General features: G+C 33.8%; 1 protein-coding gene and 1 pseudogene across 4 annotated transcripts in view; one reads left to right on the top strand and one right to left on the bottom strand.

Annotated features, from left to right (window-relative positions):
* The window catches only part of LOC125070311 (sodium/potassium/calcium exchanger Nckx30C), an 89,434-nt gene that overhangs the window by 48,143 nt on the left and 28,023 nt on the right, over positions 1 to 13,268 (bottom strand). The gene's annotated exons all lie outside the window — the stretch shown is intronic.
* Positions 115 to 229, top strand: LOC125070686 (annotated as a pseudogene).

The raw sequence follows: 13,268 nt of genomic DNA, 5'->3' as shown, positions 1-13,268 counted from the left end.
GGTGATACTGGTACAACAATGGGCTCAAACAAAACCAAAATTCTATCCATATATTATATATATGTACGTATGTGGCTATATTGCTATTTGTAGTATAGTTAAGGCTTAGTTCATATGTACTCGTTTCGACAGTATATATTTACACTAAAATTGTAACGATACAGAAAATATGGAAACATGGAAGCTTGGCAAGGATGACACGGAAAATCGTGATGCGTTACGCATTTTTTTCACACACCCGACTTAATGTGGAGGCATTTTTCCAGCGAGCAAAAAAGGCTTAGAACATATGTATTTACATATATTCGCTTCTTTTGCTCAGTGACGACCTCCGTGGTCGAATAGTGTGTACACCAGTTTTCATGGGAACGCCACTCCGAGGTCTCGGGTTAGATTCCCGGCCGAGTCGATGTAGAAAAAGTAACTTCTGATTTTCCATAACACAAGTGCTTTAGCTACCTACATTGGGATCAGAGTAATGTATGTGATGTTGTCCAATATTTATTTTGCTGCCTGTCTGTCTGATTTATATGTCACTAGCTTAATATTTTATTTGTATTAAGGATAAAACGTGATCACGTATATTTCACAATATCAAACATAACAGTTATCTCGACATAAATTTCCTGATACACTTTAAAAATTAACTTAAACTCAAGTAATTAGTAGTTAAACAAGTGCCTATCTATGTTCCCCTGTGACCCCTAAAAGTGTTAGTTAAGTCTATGCGTCCTAATCAATATTAAGTTGTAGAGCTTAGCCTATGCAGATTTGGTATTTAGAGCGCACTGCAGGCGTTACGATAAGGAATCGGGTATATACATACATTGTATTATGTTTTGTTACATTGTATATTTACTTGGTAGGGCTTAGCGTAAGACTGTTTGGTTAGGTACCACCGTATTTTCACCGCCAAGCAGCAATACTGTTGTCTTCCGGTAAGAAGGATGACTGAGTCAGTATAATTATTGCAGACATAAGTGACATTTTAGTTTCCAAGGTTAGTGATGCGTTGACGTTATAAAGAGTGGTTAAATTTGTCTACGGCCGTTGGCGATCACTTACCATCAGCCCATAAGCTCGTCAGCAAAGTAATATACAAGAAAATATGTTTCAAATCTTATTATTGATTATACTGGAATTATAATGGGTCGTAAGATTTTAATAAATATATTACAGTGATAATAAATCAGTGAAAACAAATTATCTGAACTTAGCACACCGATCTGTAAGGTGACGTGATCAATAAAAGCGTTGGCTACATTCGTTGGTCTTAAAGGCCAAATCTATTTTGTTTTATGTGATAAGAACATGAAAATTATGAAAATAATAAGTTAAATAACTTTAAAATGTATACATATAAAACAATAATTTATTTTTGAAACGAAATTCATTTACGCGGCTTACAGCGAGAGAACTGGTAGAAATCGTCGTGTAAAGGAACGGCACTATGTCACCCTCTCTTTTTCCCTTTCTCTCCGTCTCTTTCTATTGTATTCGGTTTTCAAAAATATCATTTATTCCTTGTCATTTCGTTTTTATCAAACATTATTCATTTATTTCAATGGATCTAGTATTTAACAGATAATTTAGTGCGAAAGCAACTTCGTTCCAACGGGGTGTAATGCGACTCCTCTTGTTTTATTTTTGCCTATATGAGAGGAGAAGTCCTCGGGTTACGTGGAGTGACGATATACGAAAAATGTTTGGGGTTTGGAAAATTTGTGATCGGACTTATTTACATTATCAGCCCGAATCGCTGATTATAATGAATATTATGATTTTATCGAACAAGGGACATTCACGATCACTGGTTATTTCTATATAAGAAAAGAAATCGTACATGTTTAAAATATAAGAATTTGTTGCACCAGTTTTTCTCAGGTCAGGCAAATTTTCTTATTCGAACCGGTAGTATTTGAATATCAATTAGTAAGCTCTAGAATCTTATTTAAACGGATATGTAAATTAAATGTCATACGTAAACATTTAATGAGCCTTTGAGTATTTAAAAATATTTTAAAGATGGCGCCGCGATAAGACCGAATTCATCATATTTAAACGGTAACCACTGCAGATGTCGCTTGGATGCATTTAAATTGACGAAGTACTGATTTAACGTCATTAATTTTGAAATTTAACTGTAACTTAAATTTAGATACATGTTCATGTTTTGGCGTTTCCATATAAAAACTTTAATTTGAAATATTGTCGAAAGCTATCGAAAAAATCAACTAAAGTCAAACATAATGGACTTTTTTTAAATATTTATTTTGTGTACCTGTATATTTTTATTATCAGACGGCATCACAATTTTATTTTGAAGGTGTGTTATCTGTCTTCAAGTACAAAGAAATATAATTAGTGTTTTTTTAAATATCGCCATCTTTGATCATGAATTTGACTCGCTCGACAATTATTGGGACAAAGTCGAAGAACAGGTTATCTGGAAGGAAAGCGATTTTCAAACAACTTGCTTTTAATAGTATCAAATATATAATAACTAACTGGTATTAAAAAGGTGATCGTGAATTGTTTATTTGTATGTTACGCTTACAAATCTTAACCAATCAACCAATAATCATTGCATACACAGGCTAAAGGGTACAGAAAATTACATGGGGTACTTAAAACATCCCTACCCTTTCAAACGACGTTGAAGTCGCTAGCGAAAACTTATATATATTTTTATTAACAAACTCGGTTTAATGTATGTTATTTATCGAGAAATGTTCAAAATATTTTAAAACTACAGTTCTGAACTATGGATTGTGATCACGTGAGAAACCACGCTGCAGACTGGCATCGTTAGTAACGTACACCGGAATATAGCTTAATAATAAATAATGAAATTGTCCGGCTCATTTAATCGTAAAATGTTCAAAATGTAAAAAGTATTTCAGTTGTATTGAATCCAAGACGCTGACGCTAATACCTTAATCTTTAAACTGGGTGAGTGCCTTTTGGATCACTTAAAGTGCCGACCGGTCTCGTAGCAAGTTCAGGTATTTGTTAACGGAATTATATTCTAATGATATTTTTAAAGTGTTTTTTTTTTTTACAAATTTGTACGGGAAAATGAATCAATTGTAAGTGGTCACCATCGTCCTTAGACATTGGCTCTATAAGAAAATTTAAACATTCTTTATATCCTTGTGCCAGTAGTTACACTGACACCCTTCACCCGAATCCCGAAACAAAACGTAAATAAAATGCAGACTCTAATAAAGTAAAAGGTTGGAGCAACGTTGAAGTCAAACTCCGTGAAACCAAACTGAACTCACGGATGAACTTTACGAACGAAATAAAACGTTTCTGGTTAACCGACCTGTTAGATTCTAACCGGCTTATAAAATAACTAGGTTATATATAAATTTTATTCGTTTAGCTGGAATTTTGTTTTGAGCAATTTTTACTATTATTTGGTATTTCCGTTTGAGATTAAGGTATTTCGTCACCGTTTGCCGTTTGACTAATCTGAAATAATATTGACTGCGTTTTCAGGTCCTATTTAAACCCCAGGTCGGGCCGAAACATATGTACAATTCTAAAAAAGAATACTAGTAGAAAGATACATTATTCCTGAGTGCTATAGGGTAAATAATTTTTTTATCAAATTGCATCCGTGCGAAACAGGGGCGTGACGCTATGTAATTAGAGTCACGTACACTCTGTCAGAAGGTTTGATCTTTTACTCGTATCTACAAGCAAATATTACATTCTAAATACCGTTAATCCTTATGGAAAGACAAATGAGAATTTGAAAATATCCAAAGATAAGAAAGTCGAACATTCTACGATAAACAATTGTTTTTAAAATAACATCGATTCTTCCGAAACATTTAGCACAAAGACTTCTTATCAAAGGTTCCCAAACTTCCGCAGAGCAATGTAAAAAATAATGAAAGGAATTCAAGATACATTTCGGTCGATATTATGTCCCTTTTCCACGTCTCGTGATGTAACTAATAAAAGCTTCGACAGACGACACCCTTTCAATGGTTGTAATAAAATTGAAAAAGCGAAAACTTCAAGTGTAAGAATGTTGATTACGGATTTTACGATTTCACATATTTCCTCAGATTCGGCTATAGCCCGATATAATACTAAAATGTCGAATTTCAGCCGGCTATAGGCTATATATTTGACTAGTCGTCGCTCGTGGGTTGGCTTGCGTTTTAGAGGTTTGTTGCCAGGGTTTATGTACAAATATTGCCTATTTCGTACCGTGGGGCTCAAGCTTTCTTCATAATTGAATTATGAAAGCGTATTAGACAGACAGACAGAGTTACATTCACATTTAAAACATTAGTACAGATATGAGAACTCATCTCATATTGCAATATATATCAGTATTTGCCGACTGGAAATTACTGTGAGGTTTTCGATAAAACCTGGCCTTTTTGGACTATTAACTTAATTTATATTTTTTTTGTTACAGAACGGATTTAGCCAGGGATATTTCTATTGTTTGAGATCTCTTATTTTCACTTTCATGGCTGACTTGTATGTGTAAAATATTTATGTCCTGTAATTGTTCCACTGCTGAACTAAGGCCTTCTCTCCTTTTGAGGAGAAGGTTAGGAGCATTTCCCACTACGCTTCGGCCTGTCAGCCTTTCATCCAATGCATGCAGGTTTCCTCACGATATTTTCCTTCGCCGATGAGAAGAGATGAATTGTAAGCACAATTAAGTACACGAAAATTCAGTCGGTCTTGCCGGGCTTGAACCCGCAATCTTCTGTTCTAACCCCTGCATCATATATAAACAAGAGCTGAGCTCGAGTTAGTTATCTTAAACCATATCTGAGGTTCTTGGGATCAACCACTAAGACGGATAAATATTTTTTTGGGTTTTAATGTTAGCTTATTTATTTGATCTATATTCGACTTCAATTAATGAAATATTTACATAGCTACAACCGCGATCTCTACCAGGCAACCTTTAGGTAGAGTGACAATTGTAAAAAAATATATGTGAGAACAAAAATTATAAAAAGACAGACGATTTATAAACGATATATAGAATTCATATGTTACTAGATAAATCAATTCCAAAATATTTATATATTCCAAGTAAGTCATACGTATTACTTAAGCAAATGCAGGAATAGTTCAAGAAAAGCGAATTTCGCTGCGTAAAATGCCGTAGGACGAAGTTCGTAACGACATAAATATATAAATTTATCACTTAAACTATTCGCAAGTAAAACATAACTTTAGAAATTCGTGCACCCATGTGATTTTGTAAAAGACAGATAACTTGCTTGCTTAACTCGTGTTCTAAGTTTACCGTTTTAGAAAAAGTGTTAGTGTCAGCCGCGACTACAGAGTACTATTTGACATCAGTACTGAATTTCACATATCTGACTCATATAGGAAATATTTGAGGCAAGCTAGTATTACAGAGGTTAAATCAAACTAGTTATTACTGGTATTTTACTGGTACCTCAATATTATTGACTGAATATCATTGATCTAGTGGTTAGACGGTGGTCAAAGAACTCGAGCGAGTTCAAACCTCAGGTTTAGGCCGATACAAAGTTATTTGGTTTTTGGAAAAAAAACCAGTAACAACCCAAAGTCTGGAAATTGGTGACCGAAAGTGACCGAAATCGGTCAGGACGACATTATCATCACATTGTAACAAACAAACAGGATTGACGGAATTTTAGTTGGACCAAATCAAAGGGTAGACATTTTAAACTTGTAAAATTACTGATATTGGGCATAGTCCATAAATTAAGATTACAACGATGTTTAATGAACATTTAGTGCACCATGTATAATTCTGCCTCGTATAATATACTGATATTGCCAGTGGAAGCCAGCCAAGGTATTGTAATAGCAACTCTTAGTGTAATTGTCCTCTTGTTGTTATGTGAAGTGTATATTTTATGAATTACACCATTTGTCAAGTCTTTTCATAGATAATTTGGAGAAGAAATGTTCTTAAGCAGCTTAAAAGAAGTAATTTTTGAAGGAAATAACTTATTTTGGACGTATTAATAACTTTATAGATATAGCAGACGGTAATTCTAAGTAGAGTTCCCCGTCGGATTAGGCTTTTAATACTTTTCCGTTAACGGAATCGAGGAGTGGGGCGTTACCAAGCCGTCTTACTAACATTATAAAAAATCATTGGGAATCAAAAGGTAAAATCCACGAAAAAAATTACTAAGTCACGTAAGGACAAGAAATTATTCGATTTTTAAAAAATATTAGTAATTAGCCTTTTCTTAAATACAAGTAGATGAAAGGTCACGAATTTGACATAAACAGTTCAGTATTGAACAATACTGAAACATCAACAATGTCATCTGATTCTTATTCACGTAACAACTTGTGAATGTCTCTTAAAATACGAAACACTGAATTTCTGAGCGAACCGTACTCTTCATACTACTAAATTTAACTCCGATAGAAATTGAATCGTGAGCAGTGGTATTAAGGTTATATTTGCATTGTAACGTATTTTCCGTGGCCTACAATTGAAATGAGGAGCACCTCAAAAGTTGCTGAAATAGGTCACAATGTTATTCTTAGGGTTCCCTGGTCGGAAAGTGGCTTAGTTCACCACACGGTGGATTTAAATTGGAAAAAGAGCTTAGTATTTTTATTTCGGCTCTGTTTTGTTGATTAATAAAAGAAGAGCTTAGGATTTTTAAATGACACCGTTTTTTCTCGGCGACTGTGCTGTTGATGATGTGAGATGTGTTATTGTTATGTAGCTATACGAACTGTTTTTAAATTAATGGTGGCAAGCCTCTGCATATTGACATGGGAGACATTAAATATGTGGGCTGGGATCTAAGGGAAAGTCCATAGCAGAGTGTAAATCTGAAATATATCTTGAGTTGTGTGAGTGTGTGTGTTGGTGGATACACGTGTAACAAGCTTTTTTCACGAGGTTTTCTCTCATAGCCCAGCGCGAGAAGCAAGAACGAGCGAAAATTCATTGGCGCTTTACCGGGCTTGAATCCGCAATCCTCGGTATAGATTATATTTTTTATATCTATCTATAGGTGAACCAGTAAATTTGCCAACTGATGGTAAGTTATCATTACTGCCCATAGATATTGGCTCTGTAAGAAATTTTGACGATTCTTTAAATCACAAATGCGCTTCATATCTTGGGAACTAAGATGTCATGTCTCTTGTGTCAGTCACACCGGTTCACACACTCTTCAAACTGGAACGCAACGAAATTAAGTATTGCTGCTTGGTGGTGGGTGCTTATCTATCCAGACGGGCTTGCCTAAAACTAGAGCTAGAGCTAGGTAGTAAGCCACCGATGGATGTTTTATTTTTGGCAATCTTGGCTGGATCTAAGGTAAATTTCCTTAAACAAGTAATTAATAGTGCACGCTTTAAACAATCGCGATGCATAACCTAATGCTAAGGCCGCATACGTTGTGATACCGCGAATTTTCGCATTATCGTGACATATGCAACCAAATTTTCGCGAAGCCTTCGGTACTTCGGAAAAAACGAAGATAATTCGCGTCGCTGTTCGTAATTTTTTTCATATCAAAGGCTTTTATCGCAATGTGCTTCACTTCGTGGCCACACTTCGATCAGACATCATCAATAAATATGACGTATGTATAACTTCGATATGGTTAACGCAATGATCAAGCACATTCGTAGGCAAGATAGCTCTTGACCACAACAGGTAAACTGTGCCAATAAATCGAGTCAAAGAAAATGTTATGATCGCGGTAGAAACCCAAATATAAAATGATTTTATTTTGGTAAGCTAATATTGCTGTTATTACAAATGTAAAAACTACCAACAGTGGGATTAAATTTGAACTAGTAATTGTGCACTTACGGCATTGCGTTCTGAAAAAACTTTTTAAATGACAAGAATAATATGCCAAATTTTCAAGTGTCAGCAGAGACTGAATAGAGTCATTGCTGCCAAATGAAGTGCATGAAGTTCGTTTGAAAATTTCAACTCATTTCCGAATTCTGGAGAAGACACGAGCCAACTTTGGCAATATCTGTCTTTTAGATAAATTTGTATAATATCCTTGAAGCTACGTACTTACAAATTTTAAAGGATAAACGAGCGCAATTTAAAAATTCCAGTTTATTAAGTAAGATTGTCCGGGACAGGGTGGAAGTAAAGGGTTTTTCTAAGTAAGGTCAGAAAAACAATACAATGATAAAAAGAAAACTAACAGCGTATAAATGTCCCAATTTTGGATTGGGTTTCCTCTTGATGGGGAGTTGAGTTTATTCCACCACACTATTCGGAGGAATGTAAATGTGGCAGAATATTATACGACACATGCAGAATGTCTTCTTTCACCACGAGGTGAGTTATGAGCATATATTAAGCACCCAAAAATTAGGCGTGGGTTTGAACCCGCAATTTTCGTTTACAATTTTCGTGTTTAATCACTGGACTCTGGTGTAATGTTGAAGTCTACAGCTAGGTCTCGACAATGAAGAAATGGAAATGAAAATTAATTTCATTTTATACTCAACGACTCTCAATCCATGTCTCACAGACGTATTGTTTTTCAAAATTGCATTAATTAGATGGATTGCATCATCATAATTTGTACTGATAATAATAGCTCTCTCTCTCATTTGTACTGAAAAGAAAATCTTCCTGTAAAAATACGAGTCTAGAATTGAATACTATTGTTGTTTATTGTGATTTCATTGGAATGATTTAATTAAAGACAAAATTGTCTAATTTACAAGTTTGTATGTATTTAGTCGTAATTCATAAATGTATAAATTCATGTATTTAGAGGCATATGATAATATAAATATATGACCTCAATTGCGGTAATTATTATTATAAGAGTGTTGAGATGGCACAGGGGTAAAACATTTCCCCTAAAAAAATCTATGCCATGCCACAGAACGGGTGAACTTTTCCGTGGCGACCACACCTATCGCAGTGTTTTAGGAATCCCACATAAAAAAGAAGTAAAACCGTTAACCGTCATCCTAACGTGTCATTGAACTATAACAATTAAATTTACAAGAAACTCGTTAAAATTAAGATGTAATTGCAGTACGTGCGCGTTTACAACTATTCGCAGGAGTATTTTTTAGATCAGGTAACTTTTACAACCTTTCGACCTTTTCACGATAACTTTAATAATGACAGCCTGGAAATTTTCTATCAATAGAAGTTTCTGTCCTCATGAGGATGATCACTGCACATACATATGTGGCTGACTACACAAATGATCCTGTAAAATTCGAACTTTGAACCAATTGACCATGTCAGATCTATAAAACAGGTATATTGATCATCGCGTTCTGATGCAGTATTTGTTAAAGTATAAATAAAAAGACCTTCTTTTGACTTCAAGTACGTTATCCCCAGACATACTCTTTTAGGAAAATTGGACATGCGATGTCTTAAAAGTTCTTTACCCTTAACGTCCTCTATCTAGTACGGCGATATTTAAAAAGAATAACAAGTTTTAGCAACTAAATTGTTGATACAATGATACCAAACAAAAAAGAAAGAAAATCGGATTTCAAAGACAGGAGAAAAGTAACTGAACTGTTTTTTCTTTGTCTATTTATATTTTTAATATGTCGTACACAAAGATCCAAAACATAAATCCTTTGTAAACTACAATAGGAGTATATTAGTCTGTGTCTACCTGTGCTTTTAATTTCTGTCGAATAGTCTATCTTACTAATGTTAAAGCAAAATTTTAAGGTCTGAACGAGTTAAAATAGAATTTGATTGATAGCCTAGGTACTGCATTGCCAAGTTTAGTTTTTTTACTTTTTATAACGAATAGCTCGTAAACTTTTGCAATTTGACTGATCGATAAAAAATACTTTATGGTCATAAATTTATGTAACATTTGGGTGAACCTGTTATTCGGTTATTGACAAAAAAATCTTGTGCACCTATTCGTTGATGATCGTTGTCATATTAATTTTAGATTAAAGGAAGATTTTTTTTAATTATTAGATATTTATCCAAAACTTAGAATCAAAGTTTAGTAGAACTTAAAATTTTCCCAAGTTCTTTCTTGACATTCAAGCAACATATTACTAAGATTAAGTGGTTTGAAAGCGTAATAGATAGATCGACAAATAAACTTACTTTCGTATAAAAGTATTAGTATAGATATCCACATTCATTTACCAATAAATTAGATGGCATTATTTTTTCCTATTATTTGTATACAACATTATTACTTATAATCCTCCTTTAGGGATAGAATTCTTCATGCCATTTTCAACTATATCACGTGCGCTATAGAACATTTTTTTGACTGTATCCATTTTGTAAAGCCATTTCTGTCGAAAACCGTACGCTTTAAAATTCTCTTATGACCAGTATATACGATAATATCTTCATTTCGTTCCATGAGCGTCGTTTTAAATTAGATTTGCTCTCAAGCTCTTCTCTCGGTGTCACATAGCGATGGAAAAATCTAGACCTTTTTTTTAGACTAGCATAATTAAAAATAGTTTAATCTCGAAATTGTATTTTGGTCGAGTACTGTTTGTATATTATGTTACGCGATATCTTCGACAACTATGATAATTCTTGTCAGCGAATGAGAGGTAGAATATGGATTTATATAAAACGTATGTAATGTATTTTTTTGGGCTACCTTCATATGCCTTCACGCAGAACGCGCAAGAGGTTCATAATAATCCGAAGAATGGCTTAGGAACACATTGAGTAAAGTTTTTTTTTAATCGGTAAAACGTCAGACAAATACGCCACCTGATTGTAAATAGTCACCATCGTCCTACCATCGTCCATTGTCATAAATATTTCTCAAAACAGTAATGCGCCACGAATTAACATTTTATGTACCTTATGCGTGTAGTTTCACTAGTTCACTCGCCCTTTACACCAAAACTCAACAATACTGAGTAGTGTTGTTTGGTGGTAGAATATCTAATAAATGGGTGGTTAACCTACCCAGCCAGGCTTGCACAAAACCCTACTACGATGAGAACGATGGACACATTCCACTGCTGCATCTTCGTGTCAACTCAAAAAAAGCAACTAATGGTACTGTAAATATTAAAATAACAAAACTCCTATATATAACTAACGGAATAAATATATTATTTTATGGATCAGAATGTAGCCAAATTTCGAAGGTTTTTTTTTCAGAAAACGATATACTCAAGTGTTGGTACCCCGCCCAAAGTCTGAAGTTGGCCACGGAAAGAAGAAGTGTTGCCAGATTTTTCTCCTACCTTTATAAATTTCCTCAAGCATTAAAAATTATACTGAATGGTTTATTATTTAGTTATTTAGGTGTTTTGTGGCGTAGCATCCTGATCAAGATAAATAAACGTATTGGTTATGAACTATTTAATGGTTAATTAGTATTAGGGGATAATTATTATTATTAGCGTACATTTAGTCAAGCTATTTGATTTAATTATTAGTTTCTTTTCATTTTATTAACTACTTTTTAAATGTTGGAAAAAAAGAATAACTACTGAGTTTCTTGACGGTTCTACTCGGTAGAATCTACATTCCGAACCGGGTGTAGCTTTACTTCATTTAGTTTTTTTTTATGTAATATTGAGGCAGACGGGCAAATGGGCCACCTGATGGTAAGTGCTCACCACCGCCCATAGACATTGCATTGCAAGAAATAATAACAATTCCTTACATTACAAAAATGCCACATTGCCACCAACCTTGGGAGCTAAGACGTGATATTGTGCCTGCAGAAACCAACCGGAACACAACAATACTAAGTATTGCTGTTTGGCGGTAGAATATCTGATGAGTCGATGGTAACTACCCAGACGGGCTTATACGAATCCCTACCCCCAAGAAAAATATAAAACGCCGATTAAAAAGTCCTTGTTAAAGCCTAAATAAATAAAGTATATTTTGATTTGTTTTTTTTTTTTTTTTACTAAATTCGTGTCATTCTTATGCCAATAATTATTAATATTTCCTCTCTTACTTTAAATCTTCACTAAAGAATATTTTTGAATATATTAAAAATATATATCAAATATCGAGAAAACGTAGTACCGATGTTAATACTGCGCCTTAAGAGGGCGATGAGGCGCTCGAGCCGTGCTAGGGATTTCCTGTCGTTTGTCACTTATGAAACCTCCTTTCCCGTATGAAATACATACACAAAACTCTACTCTATTATATTTTATTAAGGTTTATAATGCTTTAAAACCATTAAATCATTTTATATCATTGAATAAACGACTTTATTCCCTTGTAAAGTGTGCGAAATTAACTTGGAAGTGCTTAATGTGACTTAACAGTGCATAATAATTAATTGCATCGTGTACAGACCTAGACGGTTGAAGTGCAATGTTAACTTATCTGTGGGCGCCAATTTGGCAATGGATTTGTTCTAGAATACTTAACGAGTACTTACGACAGTACTAGAACAAGTCATGCAGTCGTGTTTTATTTCATTGTGGCACAGCTAATGAGGGTACTTACGCTGTTTATATACCATGTATATTAAAGATAAGACCTCAGAGATCTCCGGGACACCCGGACTTTGAGAGTGATGGGAAAAGTAGATAGAGTACGTGGGGCTCGCGTCGAACAGCTCCTTTCGTTCTGACTATACTAACTCTCACAGTATATATATAATATTACATTTAAATTATACACATATTTACTACCTTAAAGATTGCAATTAATCAACTATTGCAATTGACAATGTCTATATCATGACGTCACAGAAAATTATGAATAAGGATGACCGCCATTTTGGCAATCTATCAGTAAATTGCAGGCGGTTAATAAAATAAACTTTTCATATAAATATTTTTCCTATAATAAAATAAGTAGTTTTTAGTTAAACTTTGTCTTTTAAAATGTACTAATAATTTTTATTCTTGGGGTAAAAACTTCTTTCGTTTCATTTGATTACTATGTTACGAAGTATTCACATGTCAAAATGTGAAATATTAGATTTTGTCAATGACAAATTATAAACAAACTCGTATTCTTAACTTACTCCGTTCTCATTCTCATTAAAATATTTTTAACAGATCAAATATTGTTTATAAAGTCCAAATGGATTCAGGTAAAAAAATATTTGTTTTCGATTTTCATTCCTTGAATGCGAGGTTTGAGACATTATTTAGTAATCAGAGAGAATACTTATTAATATTTCAAGAACAAACTCGCAAATTATATTACTGAAGACGTCGACCTGTCTATTTTATTATAGTGGTAAAATGTATGAATACAAATATTTAGATTCATAGAATATTCAGATTCTCATATATATTCAAAATTAATCCTAATTTTT

Source organism: Vanessa atalanta, chromosome 17, assembly GCF_905147765.1.
Source record: "Vanessa atalanta chromosome 17, ilVanAtal1.2, whole genome shotgun sequence".
In the NCBI taxonomy this organism is placed as follows: domain Eukaryota; kingdom Metazoa; phylum Arthropoda; class Insecta; order Lepidoptera; family Nymphalidae; genus Vanessa; species Vanessa atalanta.
This window is presented reverse-complemented; position numbering and strand designations above follow the sequence as displayed.